This window comes from Artemia franciscana, chromosome 9 (genome assembly GCF_032884065.1).
Source record: "Artemia franciscana chromosome 9, ASM3288406v1, whole genome shotgun sequence".
Classification (NCBI taxonomy): Eukaryota; Metazoa; Arthropoda; class Branchiopoda; order Anostraca; family Artemiidae; genus Artemia; species Artemia franciscana.
Window position 1 is genome coordinate 7033863 of NC_088871.1, and position 19257 is coordinate 7053119.

General features: G+C 34.6%; 2 protein-coding genes across 4 annotated transcripts in view; one reads left to right on the plus strand and one right to left on the minus strand.

Moving 5' to 3' along the window:
* LOC136030947 (peptidyl-prolyl cis-trans isomerase G-like) overlaps positions 1–19257 on the minus strand; it is a 155591-nt gene that overhangs the window by 79163 nt on the left and 57171 nt on the right. For both annotated transcript variants that reach the window (XM_065710069.1, XM_065710068.1), the window contains one exon: positions 14777–14883. The gene's annotated coding sequence lies outside the window, so the exon portion shown is untranslated. The remainder of the gene's footprint in view (positions 1–14776; positions 14884–19257) is intronic.
* LOC136030948 (CUGBP Elav-like family member 3-A) overlaps positions 5576–19257 on the plus strand; it is a 240021-nt gene continuing 226339 nt past the window's right edge. For both annotated transcript variants that reach the window (XM_065710072.1, XM_065710073.1), the window contains exon 1: positions 5576–5654. The gene's annotated coding sequence lies outside the window, so the exon portion shown is untranslated. The remainder of the gene's footprint in view (positions 5655–19257) is intronic.

Here is a 19257-nt window from a genome sequence, read left to right on the forward strand (position 1 = left end):
TTTATTATATCATCCCAACCCAACCCCGGACAATTTGCGTTCCGCTTAGCCCAAGACGTTCGTCGCTTGCAAATATATCTTGGAAAAGAAAAATCCTAGGGCAGTGACTTGCTAGAAATAAATGTCTCGCCTAGGCCTACAATGCAAGACTTTTTATCTAGCAAACTTAAAATCTCACGTGAAGAAGAATATGCCGTTCTTAGACCTTGACAATTCCAGAAAACGACCCCTCTTTCTGCACTCGCAGGTTTTGAATACTTTTAAGATTATTCGGATTCACATAACTATTTGGGCGACAACTCAACGAAAAATTATACATGCATTCGTCATCCCCCTCAAGTTTGTAACGAGTTTCACTCCGAAGGATAACCCGTTTTTTTTTCAAATTTATTCGAAGTGTCGTCATATCTATTCACGCTTATTGAAGAAGGTTACTACTTTTACACGACTAAAAGAAAATAAAGAGAAAAAAACAAACAAATAATAATACTGATAGGCAGAAAGATGAAGGGAATAGAAAGAGAGGAATATGAAAGGAACTGAATTTTTAGCTATAAAATGCAAAGGGGAAAACAAACATACAAGTAATACACCAACATAATTTACACAACTCAAAATTATGCGGTTGGATTTAGCAAATGGACCGATTCAGCCATAGCTCTAATTTTACGGTTCTCTCCCGCAAAATCTTTTCCAAAGTGGTCCTGTTGTTCGACCAATCATTTCTGCTTCCGAACTTACTCTTAGCCAAGTCAAGAATCTGCTTCTTTTTTTATGTTAGGTACTCGGTAACAAAGATTCATGCAAACACTAACATGCAAACACTTTTCTTGCAGTTTCAGCACACTTTTTTGGCGCATGACGCTTTTTCGCATTTACATTGTTGTCCGAGTCAGTAAAATTTGCTCGAAATTTAAATACAGAAACTATTGCGGTCGAAGAAAAATCAGAAATTTGCGTTTAATCCGTAATCACATTCAACAAGAGCCAAGAGCTTATATGGCACTTGTGACGAGGTCGGAACCTAGAATTAGACTCAGTACCAGAGTTATCGATTTCATCGTCCTAGCACGTCAAGAAGCAACAAACTCGCCAAATCACTAAAAATCCCTCCATTTCCTCCAAAGAGATCGGATCCAGTCTGCTTATGTCAATCATGTATATATAACTTGTGCTTAGCCTCGAACTTGCCAAAGCACTAGAAATCCCCTCAACTCCCCCAAAGAGAGCGGATCCAGTCCGGTTACGTCAATCACGTATGAAGAACTTGGGCTTATCTTCCAATCGAGTTTCATCCCAATCTCTTCACTCTAAGAGTTTTCTAGATTTTCTATTTCCAAGATTTCTGTTTTCCCCTCCATCTCCTTTGTCCCGAATTGAAAATAAACATCTGAGACATGAGATCTTTCCATATATCAAATTCATTAAGATCTGACCACCCATTCGTATGATAAACATACTTCCATTTTCATAATTCCCCTCCCTCCAGCCCCCCATCCCAGATTGCCGAACCAGGAAAATGACCAATTTCAACCAGTCAATTTGTGCAGGTCCCTGACACGCCTACTAATTTTCATCGTCCTAGCACGTCCAGAAGCACCCAACTCGCCATAGCACTAGAAATCTCCCCCCCCCCGACCAACTCCCCTAAAGAGAGCAGATCTGGTCCGGTTATGTCAATTACGTATCTAGGACTTGTGCTTATTCTTCCCACCAAGTTTCATTCCATTCTCTCCACTCTAAGCGGTTTCCAAGATTTCCAGTTTCCCCCTTTAACTCCCCCTAATGCTGCTGGATCTGGTTGGGATTTGAATTAAAGCCTTGAGACATAAGGTCCTTCTAAATATCAAATTTCATTAAGATCCGATCACCCGTTCGTAAATTAAAAATACCTCATTTTTTTAATTTTTCAAATTAACCCCCCCCCCATTCCAGCTCACCCAAAGAGAGAAAATCCGCTTCGGTTATGTCGATAACGTATATAGGACATGTGCTTATTCTTCCCACCAAGTGTCATCCCAATCTCTACACTCTAAGCGTTTTCCAAAATTTCGGGTTTCCCCCTCCAACTCCTCCCAATGTCACCCGATCCGGTCAGGATTTAAAATGAGAGCTTTGAGACATGAGATCCTTTTGAATATTAAATTTCATTGAAATCTGATAACCCGTTCGTAAGTTAAATATACCTCATTTTCTACTTTTTCCGACTTAATCCCCCCAACTCCCCCAAAGAGAGTGGATCTATTCTGGTTATATTAATAACGTATCTAGGGCTTGTGCTTATGCTTCTTACCAAGTTTCATCCTGATCTCTCCACTCTAAGCGTTTTCCAAGATTTCCAGTTTCTCCTTTCAACTCCCCCAATGTCGCTGGATCCGGTTAGGATTTAAAATAAGAGCTCCAAGACACGATATCCTTCTAAATATTAAATTTCATTAAGATCCGATCACCCGTTTGTAAGTTGAAAACACCTCATTTTTTCTAATTTTTCCACATTAACCGTCCCCCCACTCACCCCCCCCAGATGGTCAAAATTGGGAAAAAGACTATTTCTAATTTAATCTAGTCTGGTCCCTGATACACCTGCCAAATTTCATCGTCCTAGCTTATCTGGAAGTGCCCAAAGTAGCAAAACCCGGACCGGCAGACAGACCGACAGACCGACAGAATGCGCTTGCTATTTGTCACTTGGTAAATACCAAGTGCCATAAAAATCGGTTACACAAAAGTGAATGAGGTGACTAAAGCATGAAGACCTTTTAATTACCCCGAGGTAGCAAGCTTTAACAATAGCGTAAGCGCAAACACCTGGCTAAACGAAAAAAAAAGAGATAAAAAACGGAAAAAACAGATTAACACAAAACAGAACAGAAACAGAAACAGGTAAAAAAACAGATGTCCTGTGTGTGTTTTTTTTGAAATACAGAAACAAACTGGTTAGACAAAAACAGAAACAGAAATAAAAACAGAAACAGTGCCGATGCTTAGTTTGGATTTCCGGGAAAAATTTTCACGGAAGGTTGGATTTCTAGAGTGATCGTGAAAACGGTTAGAAATTAAAATATTTTTCAAATGAAAGTATGCTAAGGAAAATTTTTCAGGCTGAATCGTTCGCGAGAAACTTTACGGGGGGGGGATATTTTGAGCGAGGATGGAAATGTCTGGAGGGAATTTTACAAGAAGGAGGGAGCTTGTTTTACGTGCGAGGAATTTCCAAGAAATGGTGTCCTGTGAGGGGAGAGAATTTTCCATGGAGCTTGAGACATATTTATCAGGATTATTTGAAAATCAATCAGAAATTGAAGTAAAAAAAAATTTTTTTCAATTGAAATTAAGGAGCAATATCAAAATTCAAAGGAACAGAAATTGCTCCGTATATAAAGGGGTAATCGTTTTAATGTCGCTCCTTACTTTCAGTTAAAAAATTTTTTTTTATTTAATCATTATAAAGGGTATAAATTTATGGAATAGTTCAGATAATTATGTGAAAAAGATGGAAAATTTTGGTGGTTTTAAATAAAAAATGAGAGAAAAATTACTATGCAGGTATGAATTTTATTTTTATTTTTTTCGGAGAAGATTTGATTTAAATTAAGTTGTAACTCTTTTTTGACTTGTGAGTGTAACCCCTCAGCATGTATATGGTGCTTAGTTGCTGCCCTTGTAGTATCATTATTTTTTTTTTTCACTTTCGTTTCTTTTCTTTCTTTTTTGTATTTTTTTTATTTTAGTAAATTTAAAAGATGTTATATGTATGCGTTTTTCGCCTGATTCGCCCTACGTCAACCGTTTTGTTTTGGATGAATCATATTGATTTTTGTATGTAAACTGTTGTTAAAGTTAAATATATATATATATATATATATATATATATCAGTATATAGCGTAAAGAACAAGGTTAGATTTAAATCCCGCACAATGCTGTGTCGTTCACTAGGCTATAATTTCCTCGTGGGGCGCCACTCCTCAAGTGGGAATATGGGAATATGAGTTTTATGAGCCATTCTTAAAAAGTTTAGACAAACAGTCAAACTTTAGCGTAAGGAGGAAGGTATGGACGAGGAGGGCAACCTTTTCTTAAGCCGAATAATTTCTGTTTATTTTGATTTTTGATCTTACTCTTTACTTTAAGTTGAAAAACTTTTTTTTCTATTTAATACCTACGACATGTCACTACGAACTGTTTGATAGCGGCAACTGTAAACAGAGTAATGTACCAAATTCGAATCACATAGTATTTTAATTGTACAGATTTTCGACGTAACACCTTAGATTAGGTATTATTTTCTTAGACCACGCTGCCGTTCTGTGACGAACAAATAAATTTTCAAATGGGGATAAATCCATTTATTTAGACAGTGAAAAAATCACGTACACAAGTCCAGGTATTTTGATCACATATACAGCGACCATCATCAGTATAATTGCTAAAGTAAAAAAAAAAATAATAATAAAACTTTTTGGGTCACTCACAAAACAATGAACTTCCGGATTATTTACTAGATTATTTTCGAAGAGAATTCACACACAAAGTTCAATTCAAAGTCTTGATGAAAATTTCCTTTTTTAATCTTGCCCAAAAGTGAAACAAATTTCCGATGAATCATTCACAAAATTATTTTGTGAATGACCCAAAAGTTTTATTTTTATTTTAGTAACTTTACTCATGAGTAGTGTTAATGGTTGCTGCATATGTGATCGAAATATCTAGAATTTTGTACCTGATTTTTTCACTGTCTAAATAAATGGATTTAAGATTTGAAGATTTATTTGCTCATTTATTTTACAGATATAATCTTTTTTTTTTAGCAGTAGTATAAATAATTTATTTTCAAAAACCAGAAACAAAATCAACTTGCAGCACACCGAAAGGGTCGCTTGCAAGGATGTGCTACTTACAAAAAAGAAAGAAAAAATATATGGCAGATGGAGCTGGAGGGTGAAACCGTGTACCAAAAAAAAAAAAACTTAAATAAATGTTTCACACGCAAAAAACTACATAATCATCGTCTTGTAATTTCAAGGATTGAAGACAAAAGAAACCACAGTAAAACAAAAGACATTTAGCGTCAAATCAAAATTTTGTCCTAAAATAGCTTTTAGAAAACTTTGATATAAGGTTTGACTCTCAAAAGTGACAAAAGTGGGCATGAGGCTGAAATTTTTGAGAGGTAGTCACTGGAGAGGCCTAGTATGTTCGAGCTTTAAAAAAAAAGAAGAAAATCAACACTCATACCTTAATTTACATGAATTAGATTTTAAAATAATAAGAAATACTGTAAGCATTTTCCTTAGTAAAAAAGAATAAATAAAAAATATAGTCATGACTCTTAAAGTGGTACAATATTCTACAAATTGGATTATTAAAATCACCCTTAAAACCACTGAAGCATCCCCGCTTACTAAGCCCATTCATAAGCTATATAGTCCATTGACTGCATCCTGCTCTTGGCAATGTTTTTCTCAGATTATTCAGCTGAGAGAGGGTGTATTAGGAGATGAAAGGGAAGGAGGGGATAATTTCCGTGAGATCCCCCTACTCGCGTGCACTTTATCGATATTTCTGCCGAAGGGTGGAAGAGGAAACAGTTGCGAGTTAGACTGTGACGTGTTTGTGTGTACTGTCGTTGTTTTTGTCTGGTTTACTTAATTTTGTAAGTTCGCAATTTCATTTCTAATCTATTTTGGCTATAAATATTTTAGTGTCTAGTTCTATAGGACTTAGATGAGCGGTATTCAGAGGTACAAGTTGACTTCTGGTTAAAAAATCTTGAAGTTTGAGCTAAAATTATTCCAATAACGTATGTTTAGGCTGGTTTGCACTTTTCTCCCACCCAGAAAGAAATGAATTAGTATAAGCCTAGAATTGGGGTTTTTGAGTAGGAAACATCTTAAGAGAACAATTCTAACTTCATAATATGCAGAATAATTATAGATAACACATTTTGACTTCTACTGTATATAACCCAAATACGCCATGCATTTGCCATGTGTCATGGCAAATATATTCATGGAAAATACATGGCAAAATATATGGCAATTGTAATGGCAAATATATGTGCCATGGCATATATTTGCCATGCATTTTGCCATGTGTCACTTTGCTCCAAGCCGTGTACCCGTAAATTGAATTAAATAATTATTTTTTTAACTGAAAGTAAGGAGCGACATTAAAACTTAAAACGAACAGAAATTACTCCGTGTACGAAAGGGGCTGTTTCCTTCTCAACGCCCCACTCTTTACGCTAAAGTTTGTCTCTTTCTCTTAATTCTACTTTATCTACTACAGATAAAAATCCGATTCTTTTGATGTATCTCTTAGTATCAAAATTCCGTTTTTTAGAGTTTCTTTTACTAATGAGCCGCGTCTCACAGTTGAATCAATTGTGACAAAATCAAGAATTAGAAAAACATGTGAGGAATATATAATTTGGCTATATATTTGAGCATTAGGGGGAGGGTTCGGGGTAAAGTATAGTAGAATTGCAGCTAACATTACAATTATTTTGCATAATATGAAGTTAGCATTGTTTTCTAAACATACCTATTTCTTAACAGCTCCGATTCTAGGCTTATGACAATAAATTTATTTTTGGATTTGGTTTAATTATATCACAATCTTCAAACATTCTTTCAGAAATAACTATTTTCTTCTAGAATAAATGTTTCACAAACACACTCTACTTACACCCATCTCAGTAACAAATTTCCTTAAACACAATATGTGTTGCTATAGTTGTATTTTGGTGCCAGTTCAATCAAGGGCGGATCCAGGGGATGATTTCGGGGGGAATATATCCTCACCAGGGAGTTAAAAATTTCGATAATTAAAGGTTTGAGAGGAGAAAATATTGAATTGGGAGCCAAATCTTTACTGGTGGCCCCAAACATTAATTATATGTCTACCCATGAGCCCGATGAAAAGAATAAAACAGCCCTGTCATGCATATCTGGACATTTGAAATAATAGAGGTAATAAACTAGAATCGGTGGTTTAAGTATAGCATGTAAAATAATCGTTACAAGCTTATTTTAATAACCAATGTTTACCAATGCATATTATATTTGAAGCTAAAATTTATATTATATTTATTCTTATTTATTCTTATTTATTCTATATTTATTATATTTATTATATTCATTTTGTTCATATATTAAAATTTATATATCATATTATATTTGAAGCTGTAGTTAAAATTTTCAAAATGTATATTCATCAGTATTTGAGGATATTCAACTCGGAAGAGTTTTACTTCAGTAGTAGAGTAATCCTAATTTACTTTAGTGATTTATACTTTTTACTTTTACTTTTTTAATTTTTACTTTAATAGTTTTTGATTTTTACTTAAGTAATCCTAATCAAGCCCACACAAAATAGTCGATAGTGGCTATAACTCACCCACTGTAAAAAGGAGCATCCCGTGGATACTTTCCTTTGCACATTGCCGATCAATATAGGTAACTTAAGAGAGCTAGGTCGAGGAAGGGCCTTTAGCCCTAAGTCCCATATAGACACAGGGTATTTTCAAATTTCCTTATGATTTCTTGTAATTTTCATATAATTCACCTTTTGGTGAATTATATGGTGAACTATTGGTGAACTGTTTCACCAATAGGCATATTTCATGAGTTTTGCCTCCTTTCCGAAATGTTGAGCTCCCCACCATAAATTCTTCCGTGCATGCCTGCCTTAACACAAACAGTTGAAGAAGGTACTGTGGATCTTGTTATAAATTAAGTAAAAAAGCAAGTTTTTTCAACCAAAAGTAATGAGCAACATTAAAACTTAAAACGAACAGAAATTATTGATTATATGAGGGGCGGTTGCTTTTTTTCTGACTTTCTACTGTCATTTCTCTCCTCAAATTTGACTTTTGTTCCTGTCATTTAAGAATGACTCCTGAAACAAAAGGACCGTTTATTTAGAATAATAAGCTATTTAAAACGTTATAAAAAGAACTTTAGCGTAAAGAGCGAGGTATTTGAAATAATTAGAGAAAAAAATTAAACAATCTGCACATTTTCATTATAACATTAAAAAGTTGAATTCTTTACCTACTTCCAGAAATAAAAGAAATTAATTCAAAATTAAATAAAAACTAACCCCCTCTAGTCTCCTAAATAGCTAGTTTGTCATTTGCAATTTACTGGAAGCTCAATAGATTCCTTAAACCAAAAGTTTTGCTTAGCCAATTGATTTTTCTATGAATTTGAAAATAGCTCATCTAGGAGGAAAAATACAGTGACAAAAATAAGGTTCTCCTTCACAATAGTAAAATTAAGTTAATCGCCATAAACGTTTTAATTTCCAAAGTTTTTTTATCCGGGAAATTTGATTTATACTCTTATTTATCTATTTTTAATCTTGTTCACTATAGAAGTTATTTCAACTGAAAGTAAGGAGCAACATTAAAACTTAAATGAAAAAATTAATCCATATATTAATTAATTTAATCCATGAATTAATTAAATTAATTAATTAAATTAATTAAATTAATAAATTAATTAAATTAATCCATATATGAGGGGTGCTGCCTCTTCATCAACTCTTACTGTTGAAGCTAAAGTCTTAAGGTTCTTTAAAGTACATCTCATTCAAATTCAACGATCCCTGTGGAGCTGTCTTTCTCAAAGAATGGTGACAAAAATCAAACTTTAGCGTAAAGAGCGAGGATTAAGGAAGGGGAAGCCCTTCCTTATCCATGTTTTTGAAAGCCTTGGCTATTAATGCTTTGGACACAAATACAAATTAATTCCTTCTTATAGTGACAACTAAATTCTTTGATACGAGATAACTTACCATAGATTTTTACCATTGATTTTACTAACTTACCATTGATTAACTTACCATTGATTTTTTATCTCGTTATTATTGTTGTTATTTTAAACGTGCACTTTAAATAGTATCATGGTATTTTTCTATCATTTAGAAATTAAAGAATAAATATGAAATATTTTATAGCCATTTGTTTAAGTTTGTGAGGCTGGGGAACAGGGGGGGGGGGGAATCTAGAATTTACAAAATATCGACCAACTCTGAAAGTATTTTTTGTTTCAAGTAGGGAAATACGCAAACGATTCTACTAACACTTTTAAATTTCAAAAGCCTAATTTTAAAAGTAAAAAAGTTTGACTTTTTGTTCTAATTATTTAAGAATGAGTCCTGATACACAAGAACCCGTTTAATAAGAATAATAAGCTTTTTACAAATTAAAAAAAAAACATACTTAGCGTAAAGAGAGAGGTATTGAGGAGGGACTAACCCCTTCATATACGTAATAATTTCTGTTCGTTTTAAGTTTTAATGTTGCTCCTTACTTTCAGTTGAAAAAGCTTATTTTTTTATATTTAATTTCTGATAGTTCTTAATTAATACTGAAAAATCCAGCTCTCCTTCCCATGGAGAATTCCTTTTCCCCACGGAAACTCCTCCATGGAAAAATCCTCCTACGTAAGTACCCACACCAGACCCCCAACAAAGAAAAAATATCTTTATACTTCCCAAAAGCCAATACTATATGTAAGCAACGGGCAAAGTTTATAATTTGCCGCCCTTACCAAGGGGGCTGTGGAGGATCAAGTCATTCGCAAAGCATATTATTAGATCTTTCGACAATGCTGAAGAATAATGGCTATCTTAAAGTTTTGATCAGACAATTTAGGGTAAAAAATCGGGGTTGGAGGAGGGCTAGCTATCCTGGATTAAATAAAGAAACAAGTTTTTTTTAACTGAAAGTAACGAGCAAAATTAAAACTCAAAACAACCAGCAAATTATTACGTATATGAGGGATCTTACTCCCTCGTCAATTACTCACTCTTTACGGTAAAGTTCGAATTTTGTTCCAATTCTCTAACAATAACCCCTAAATCACAAAGGCTGTTTACTACTACTACTACTACTGCTACTACTACTACTACTACTACTACTACTACTACTACTACTACTACTACTACTACTACTACTACTACTACTACTACTACTACTACTACTACTACTACTACTACTACTACTACTACTACTACTACTACTAACAACTCATCGAGACACCAAGCCGGATGAGGCAAAAACTGCTACACACACTCCTCCTTTATTCCAGTCTACTCAAAGCCTCTTTCTTTACACCCTCCCAGGAAGTTCCGTTGCCTTTTAGTCTTTCCTTATGACATCCTCCCATCCCAGAAGAGGAAGACCTGCTTTCCGTTTAACCCTTGACGGTTGGCCGAAAAGGATAATCTTCGGCAATCTATCATCCTTCATCCGCAGAACATGCCCTAGTCATCTCAACCCTTCTTACATTATAGCCCTAGAAAATGGGATTGAACCATAATTTCCGTAGTCTTCTTTTTGAAATACGGTCAGTCAGCCGGATATCCAGAACAATCCGTAGGCAATTTCTCTGGAAAACGTCTAATAAACCTTCATCTACATTTCAGAGCTCCCATGCTTCAGAGCCATATTTCACCACTGTCATCACTGTACCTTCCAATATTCTAACCTTGTGTTGCAGAATTATCATCCTATTCCTCCAAACTTTTTTCAACTGTGAAAAAACACTCTGAGCCTGGGTTATTTTACTTTTAGCAGCTTCGCTGCTCCCACCGTCTTTATTAATAATACTACCAAGGTAAGTAGAGCTACCCACCTGATCAATCTTTTCGTTACCCAGCGTCACCTTTTCATCTTCACACATTCCCTAGCCTTAGTGAAATAGTCTCCTTAGTATTAACTTTCAGACCTATTCTAGCACCCTGAACTCGCAAAACCTCTAAGAGTTCATTCATTTTGCTCACACTTTCATCTAGGATACTTAAATCATCAGTATAATCTAAATCCAGGAGAGTTTTTCCTCGCGATTTGGTTCCGTGGTCTCCCATTGCCTGTGCTCCTTAAGACAAAGTCCATAAAAAAGATCCATATAAATTGGGATAGAACACAACACTGTTTAACTCCTGATTTATTACAAAACCAGCTGCTAAACTCATTTTATACCTTAACCACAGCAGTATTTGTCTAATGTATTTTTCTGGTGTGCCATATAAGGATAAGACCTTTGCTATAGCTCTTCTATCAACAGAATTGAATAATTGCTCTTAATCTATAAAACTGAGGACCAAAGGTGTTTAATATCTATGACGCTTCTCAATTATTAACCCAGGAGTGAAAATTTGGCCGACACATCCTCTACCTTTTCTAGAGCCGAACTGTTCTTCTCTGAAAACTTTGTCTACAGCATCTCTTAGTCTAAATAATGTCATATTACTAACTAATTTGCAAACTATAGAGACCAGACTAATGCCTCAATATTTACGACACTCACTCTTATCACCTTTTTCATGCAGCGGTTGAATTAAGGTTTTCCTAAAATCGTTAGGTACTTCCCCTTTTTCAAAAATCATATTCATAATCTTCAGTGACTTATTTATAAACTCAGACCCACCATATTTAAGAAACTCATTTACCACACTATCAGCACCTTGGGCCTTGTTATTTTTTAATCCTTGTAGTACTGTCACTAATTCCTTCTCACAAAAAAATCTTCCTTCACATCCAAGGTATCACAAACTTTTTCATTTTCCTCAACATCTTTTCCAGCAACTGTATCTCAGTTTAAGACAATTCTCAAAATATTTCGTCCATCTCTCCTTAACTCTTTCCTTACTCTGAGGTGTGGCCCCACTCTTATCTTTGACTGGGACAATTCTGAATTGACTACTCTCTCTCAGTTTATTAAAATGACATTACAATATTTATTATTATGCCGTCTAGCTGTATCTTCCAGATTCTCTGCAATTTTATCCATGTTATCCACTTCACACCTCCTTAGTTCATATTTTAATACTTTCTCCGCTTTCAATATATTCCTTTTGTTTTCATACGATATAATTCTTGTACAAACCCCTTCTCCTCTCTATTAAACATAAAGCTTTTTCACTAGTATTTCACTAATATCTTATTTGGTTTACCTCAGGGTACCATCCTGGGTCCTATTATTTTCTGTTTAAGATTAATAATATTGCTAATGATTGTAAAGTCCGCTGGAAATATGTTGATGAATGAATGTAGCAAAGCTCAAATTTTAATTGATAATGTGGAGATTAAAGCTTCCGTTTCAAATATGACAGTAAATGACAGTAAATCTTCTATTTTAACTATTTCATTTTAAATTCTTCTGAACCTAATATCCTATCAACTATCTCTGATTCTCTTAAAGTGAGTAAGATTAAACTCTTGGGAGTTATTATAATCAGTGATTTACAATGGGAAGCAAACACAACTAGTCTAGTAAAAAGGGGTAATTCTGGGCTGCAGATGTTCAAGCTTATGTCGAAACTTAGCTCCCCTCCAGATCACCTCCTCCGAATGTATTTACGTGCATCGAATAGTTTCAATCGTTTATGTTCCCCATTTACGTTTCATTCATTTATCTTTATATTCATTATGTTATATTTATGTTTAATTTTAAACATATTCAAAATTCTTTTACAAAATTGCGGCGCACGCGGCTAAGCCTTTCCACTGTCTCTAGAGAAAATGATGGATCTAGGTAATAACACGCTCAGCAGAGTCTAGGAGCCCCAGGACAACTGAAACACCTTTTAGAACTAAATCCCTGATTTTTTCTTAAATCCAAAGGCGTGGAAAAACAGCATTCGATTCAAAATTGCTGAGTCACAACTTATTGGTTATTTCATCGACAACATCATTGGCTATTTACAACACATCCACAAAAGAGAAAAAAACAAAACAAACATAACTACAACATCATGCATTCGGCTACCACTAACTTAACACTCAACACTAATCTCCTCCCTTGACACTCATCAATCAACATAAAAATACAACAATAATAATAATACTAATGTTGATAAATGTCTTATAAAGAGATTAAATAAAAACAGGTTTTTCCCAACTGATAGTAAGAAGCAACACTAAAAAATTGAAACAAACAAATATTAGGTGGGATGCCTCCTCTTTAGCCCCCTGTTCTTTGAGCTGAAGTTTTAAAGGGCTTGAAAATATTTTTCATTCCAATTCAACGGCTCGTGTGTTTGATCAATCACTGTTAAAGAATTGGGACAAAAAGTCAAGCTTGTGCATAAGAGCTCGGGGGTTGAGGAGGGAGGGGGAAACCACCTCCCATAAAGGAAAAAATATTCGATCGTTTTAAGTTTTAATGTTGCTCCTTAGGCTACTCTCAGTTGAAAAAAGCTTGTTTTTATTTCATTTAATTTATGTCAGATTCTCAAATCATGCCGAGGCCTAGCCAAGATATGATATGGGCTACCAGCCCCATAAAACCCCAATTTCTTGTCGTTAGATTTTATATATTAATAATTATAAATTTTTTGGTTGGGTCCCGCTTTTTCAATTTTTCTGCTTCAGTATTAAAATGTTGGATTGGAATTAAAAACTTTGAATAAATTTAAATAGGCTATCTATTCAAAACTTTCGATGAACTATAGTTTTGTTTAATAAATTCTTAATAATATATCTGCTAAAGAATTTCGGGTAACAGAGAGGAGTATTATTGTTCATGTGGATGAAAATTCCGAGTACAATATGGTCTTCTGATGTTTAAATACATTGTATACATGATTTGAACACATTGAAACTTTGTTTATGAATAGGAAAAACCATCACCATTTGTAACCACACCATTCCCCAGTCTAATCGTACTATTCCCCCCTCCGCCCCAAGAAATTTCCTGGCGAGGCTTATGATGCTTCGCCTCGCCTTTTTCAACTTTGAATGTAAACTTTAGGTCACATAGAAAAATACTGTTGCAATGGGAAGAGCACTATACCCCCCTCCCCCAGCACCAACAATAAGTGTCTAGACCAGTATGCATAATTTATAATAATGAAAAACATTGTCTCATCGCTGCAATACTACAATGTATCATTTTTATTCTTTAAATGCATGTGAGTGTGACATTAATCAGATGAAAAATACAATTTTTTTTTTCAAAATTAAGGCAGGCTCTAAAGTATATTCAGCCAAAGGGTGCACATCCTATCCATGACCCACCAAAATATTTCCACACCCTACCGGTGGAGCCTACGCCCGAGGCTGGGAATCACGGGTTTAGACTAAATATTCCTGAGAATCAAAAGGGATTACATAGTAATTTTGACCTTCCTATATGTATCTGAAGGCTGAATTATAGTTAGAATATTTGCGCATTTAATGCACTATTTGAGTTTTCAACCAACAGCCCCTCTTTCCTGATAACTGATGCGTAGTTACAAACCACTGTATATGATTTTATTAAATATGAAATAATCAGATTAGTAAAATAAAGTCTTAAAATAGATAAGTCAGAAGCATTTTCTGCAGTAAGAAGGGATATATCATCTTTATTCAGGCTTATTCTTAAAGAAGGGAGATTCAACATTAGCCCCTAACCCGTCCCCCCATACCAAAATCTATATTTATATAGAGGCTCCTGGAGAGTTAGACAGTTTGCACGTTGAAATGTACTCTTTTAGGCATTTTTCACTCCCTACTTACACCATGACTCGCCACCCCTCCTTCGTAATAGATGTGACACATTGATACATCACTAATCATAAATTCATAAAAAAATATGGTAAATCATCTTAGTTAAATCAAGTATTAAGGTAAATCTTCTCATTAACTATTTATCTTGTATTATAGTTGTTTGATACTTTAAAGCAATTGTCTATCGTAGAAATTTTTTTCGATAGCAAATTGTTCCTCTTTGGGCCAAAATCGTAGTTTGGTGGCACAAAATGGTAGAAAACACCACTTACTTGTGGCTGAATGCTTTTGTCTTCTTAAAAAGGGCACTAAAACTTTTGGTTTCCGTTCGTGTGAGCCCTCTCTGTCTACTAGGACTATCGGCTTGGTACGATCATCCCTGGAAAAAAAAAATAATAACCGAACACACATCCGTGATTTTCTTCTGAGACAAAAGAAGCAAAATTCCACATATTCTAAGATAGGACATTGAAATCCCTACATCAGGATACCCTGATATGCTGAACCCAACAGCGGGTTTTCATTCCACTTTCGACCACTTGCATTTTTGGGGGTTTTTCCCTCCCTTATTGAAAATCAAGCAAATTGTCTCAGGCCTCTATCTTTTTTATGGTTAACATTAAGACTATTGAATTTTATATAACTGAAAGAAACCAACCCTTTTCACTTGTTAATTGTTATTGAAGTTGTTTTATTTTGGGGTTTAGTTATTTATTGGCCTGAGTTGCTTCATACTTACAGTTCGTTTCCACGATCTGTTTGATTTTATGCCAAGACCCTAGTAGTTTTAACGTCATAGTTAGATTATTTTGTCAAACCCCATGCCATTGGGTGCTCAAGCTATGCACATGTCTGGTGTAATGAAAGCCAGCACAAAGGGGTGAGGTAGGAATTCACCCTTGTTGGAATACGTTAAAGAAGATACTTAAATAGGCAAATAACTGTATGTTTGGGCCAAAGTAATTTAGCGTTTGAAGCATCTCTCTCCCCTAAAAGTCTCTCATTTCCCTCTAAATGTTATAATAAAATTAACCCAGACTCGCAACAGGACTATTTTCTTGCAATTATCTGGTGATGAAGGTCACATTGACCAATTAGTTCAAATTAGGAACAAGCCAGAAAAAAACAAGTTTTGACATAGCTGTCAATTTCACGCTCCTATTGTTCTCTTGAAGGTTCAATATTTCTAACGGTTTGGAGTCATTACCCTGAAGGAAACTAGCCCTAATTATTAACAACGGGTCTCATCAGTTCTTTTTACATCAAATTTCCTCCTAAATAGCGTCCTAGGACCAGCTGTTTCATTTTCACCGTGTTCTGATTGTTGAGAAAGCTACCTTATTATAAAAGAAATGAGGGTGTCTGTTTTGAAGGATTAGACCCATTAGAGATTTCGGAAACACCTGCTGTTCATGGGAACACACTGTTCGCGTGTATACTGTCTGTGATAAGTGATGTGAGATAAGCACGGTAGAAGGCATCATTAAGAGGGACTTTGTTTTTTCTTCTTTTTTTTGCAAAAAAATCTCGTTGGCTTTTATTTATGACTGAATAACTGGAAATTCATTAATGTAACCCCACAAAGAGAGGAGGATAAATAAGAAATAAACTTGAGACTCTAATTCAGCTTTCAAAGGGAGGGAGACGTGACAGTGCTTCTTAAGCTTAAGAAGCTTCTTAAGCAGCATCTATTCAGCTGCTGTTCACGCTAACACGCCTTTCACCTGCGAACTGTTTGTGATAAGTGATGTGATAAAAACTTGGTATTTTAAATAGGAAATTAAAGTTTTTTTCTTGTTCTTATTTGTAAAATAGGAAAATAAACCTTAAAGTGTAGAATACGAGAAGACTGACAATGTACCGATACTCGTTGGTTACTAATATAATCTTTAAATGTATAACATGGAGAAAAATACAAATAAAACAAAAGAGAAAGACTCAACCGACTTAAAAAAAAAACAAAGCTTTGCTGTTTGACTGAATAACTGAAAATTAAAAATGAGCCGAAAAGAGAGAAACTAAAGATTTTAATAGAAGAAATAGCTCAAGAACTCAAATTTCAGAAGGGGAAGGTGCGAGAATAAAAACTTTCTTAAGCGGCTTAGAAATTTTCAAAAGTCTCACAGATATTTTATGAATTATTCACATTTGAAGTTTCAATTTTAGAGTTGAGATTTTGGGTTTGATATTCATTCAATTATGCTCTGAAGTTTTGATCTTTCAAGCAAATTTTTTAACGGTTTAGTTTCATCTTATTCAGGTTTTATGTTAATTTAGTTTAACGGCAAAGACCCATTCAAAACTTTTTGCCATTTTTTTTCCCACAAGCTGACAAATTAAATTGCTTTCTTCGCTACCTTCCTTTACTTAACCATTAATTCAAGCTCATCGTAAAAAGAGGCGAAAAGGGATATATGCCCTACTTCCTTACACTAATTACAAGGGGTGGGTGAAACATACCAATGGAAGAGTCCAAGTTTTGCTTGGTGCCCCCAATATCTGCCACTGCATAAAAATAATGCTTTAAAGGCCACACCATTTACCACTTCAAAAACAAAAACAAAACAAAAATAAAAAACAAACAATTGAAATTAGTCGCGCTAGAACCGCAACAATGAGAATAATTGTAAGTTGTTAGTAAATTTTTCTTTATTTTCTATAGCAAGACTGGAGAGCTCGAATAATTGATTTCTAGGATCCAAGGGCGTATCCAGGATTTTTGTTCTGAGGGGATATTTCTTCGAGAGAGGGTGGAAATAACTTCAAAAACGTATCAATAATGTGTTTATTGTGTTTTTGTTACGTTCTTACGAATTGGAAAAAATTTTCGGGAGGGGATCAGACCCAGTAATTCCCCTGTGGATTTGACCTTGCCAGGAGCTATTCAGTTCTGGACCATACCTGATTACCTTTATTTCTGATTTTTCGTCATTACCTGTAATCAAGGCCGTATCCAAAGGGGGTAGGGGGTTGAAACCCCCTCAACGTCGAAATGCTTGTCCGACTTGTAAAACGTGACAAAAATGAATTTAAACAAACGTTTGATACGCTTTCTAAAGCTTTTTTTGTAGCCCCCCTCCAAAAAAAATTGGGTATGGCCCTGCCTATAATCTAAAGAAATTGTCTTATTTTGCTGCCTTAACACATTTAGCTTGGTTACACAAAAATTCACCCCTCCTGAAAGCTTTGTGCGTACGTGCCTGATCTAAATGATCTACTTCCATTATTTCACTTCAAGGTTGGTTTAGTCTTTATAAAAGTTTCCTCATTTCCCTTTCCTATTTTCCTGAATAGTCGATGGAACCCTCGCTCTCTTTGACAGAGTGATAAGGAAGAAGAAAAAGAAAAATTTACTCCTCAAAGCAGCTGCTTTCTGTAAACACTTTTTCACTAACTTCATGATAAGGTTTATGATTTATTAGAAGACATATGTCTAATATGAAATGTTCAAAAATCTGAATTCAGGAAAAAAAAAATTGGCGATAAGGTTTGATTAACGGTCCAGTTAAAGTGATTCTTTTCCAACTTGTGAACTGAACATTGACGGTAATGCAAATAATAATATTGTGCAAAATGAATAAGGTTAAGTTGAATCGGACAGAAAACGATAAATTTTGTAAGGCGAAATGGCCAAGTGACGTTGCTATGAGAATTCTGGCTGATTCAAAAGTGAAAGCACCAAAAACAGTCAATGTATGTGATTGTTTGAATTCGTAAAGTTGAATTTGACACAACTGTATATCTTAAAAAACTGGGGAATACTGAAAATTTTATTTTTAATTAATAAGAGCTTCACGTGCTGTTATCATTTTTTGGTCGTAACAGGCACGAAATAAGATACTTGTTAAATATCCCGACATCACTCAAAAAGTGAAGTTAGGTTAATCATGCTGAAATATGATGAAAATATAACACTTTAGTAACTAAATTATGGAAACTACAACAGAGAATTAATGAAAGCATGCCGCCTAGAATGCAATATATTAAATACCTAACCTAACCTAAATACCAACTCTATATATTAAATATTTAATTAAATTATACCTGTACTGTAGTTTATTTCTCTCAGGCTAAGCTAATTCTCCCGAGTGTATACTGATATATACCAGAAAAACTTTTGAAATTTGATGTTTTAGGTGTGAATAGATTTAAGAGGAAATCAGTGGTGAAAAAAATTCTTTATTTTTAGGTCCTTGGTATTTCAATTCTTTCCGGTAAATTTTTATGAAAATAACCTGATCTAAAACATCAATTCGATAATTGACCACATGAAGGGGTTTTCATAGCTACCTTCTTAATCCGGCCCCAAAGAGAAATTCAGCTCTTTTCGGAACCTAAATTGAGATGAAAAAATGTCTTACGAATTTTTAATTTGACCATCTGAGTATCAACTCCTCTGATATCTCCCCTTCTTTTTTCGGTTGCATTTACATCTGACTATGGTCGATCATCTCGTTTAAACTCACCAAAAAGTTGAGGGGACTACTTATGACTGTAACTGTGATTAGTTCTGACTTTCTTAAAAAGTCACAAGATTTTCTTTAAAAGTGTAACGGAATCACGAGATTGCAAAAGCTTGAATTTTTATGCAAGAAAAACTTTGTCAAATCTGACCAATTGGTTTTATTTATTTATTTTCAACCTTCAACACGGCAACAGTGACAAAAATGGGGTACTGTCCAAAAACTTCATAATACAAAAAAAAACTTGGAAAATCATGTTTTTCAGGTTGCAATTGACCTAAGATGGATCC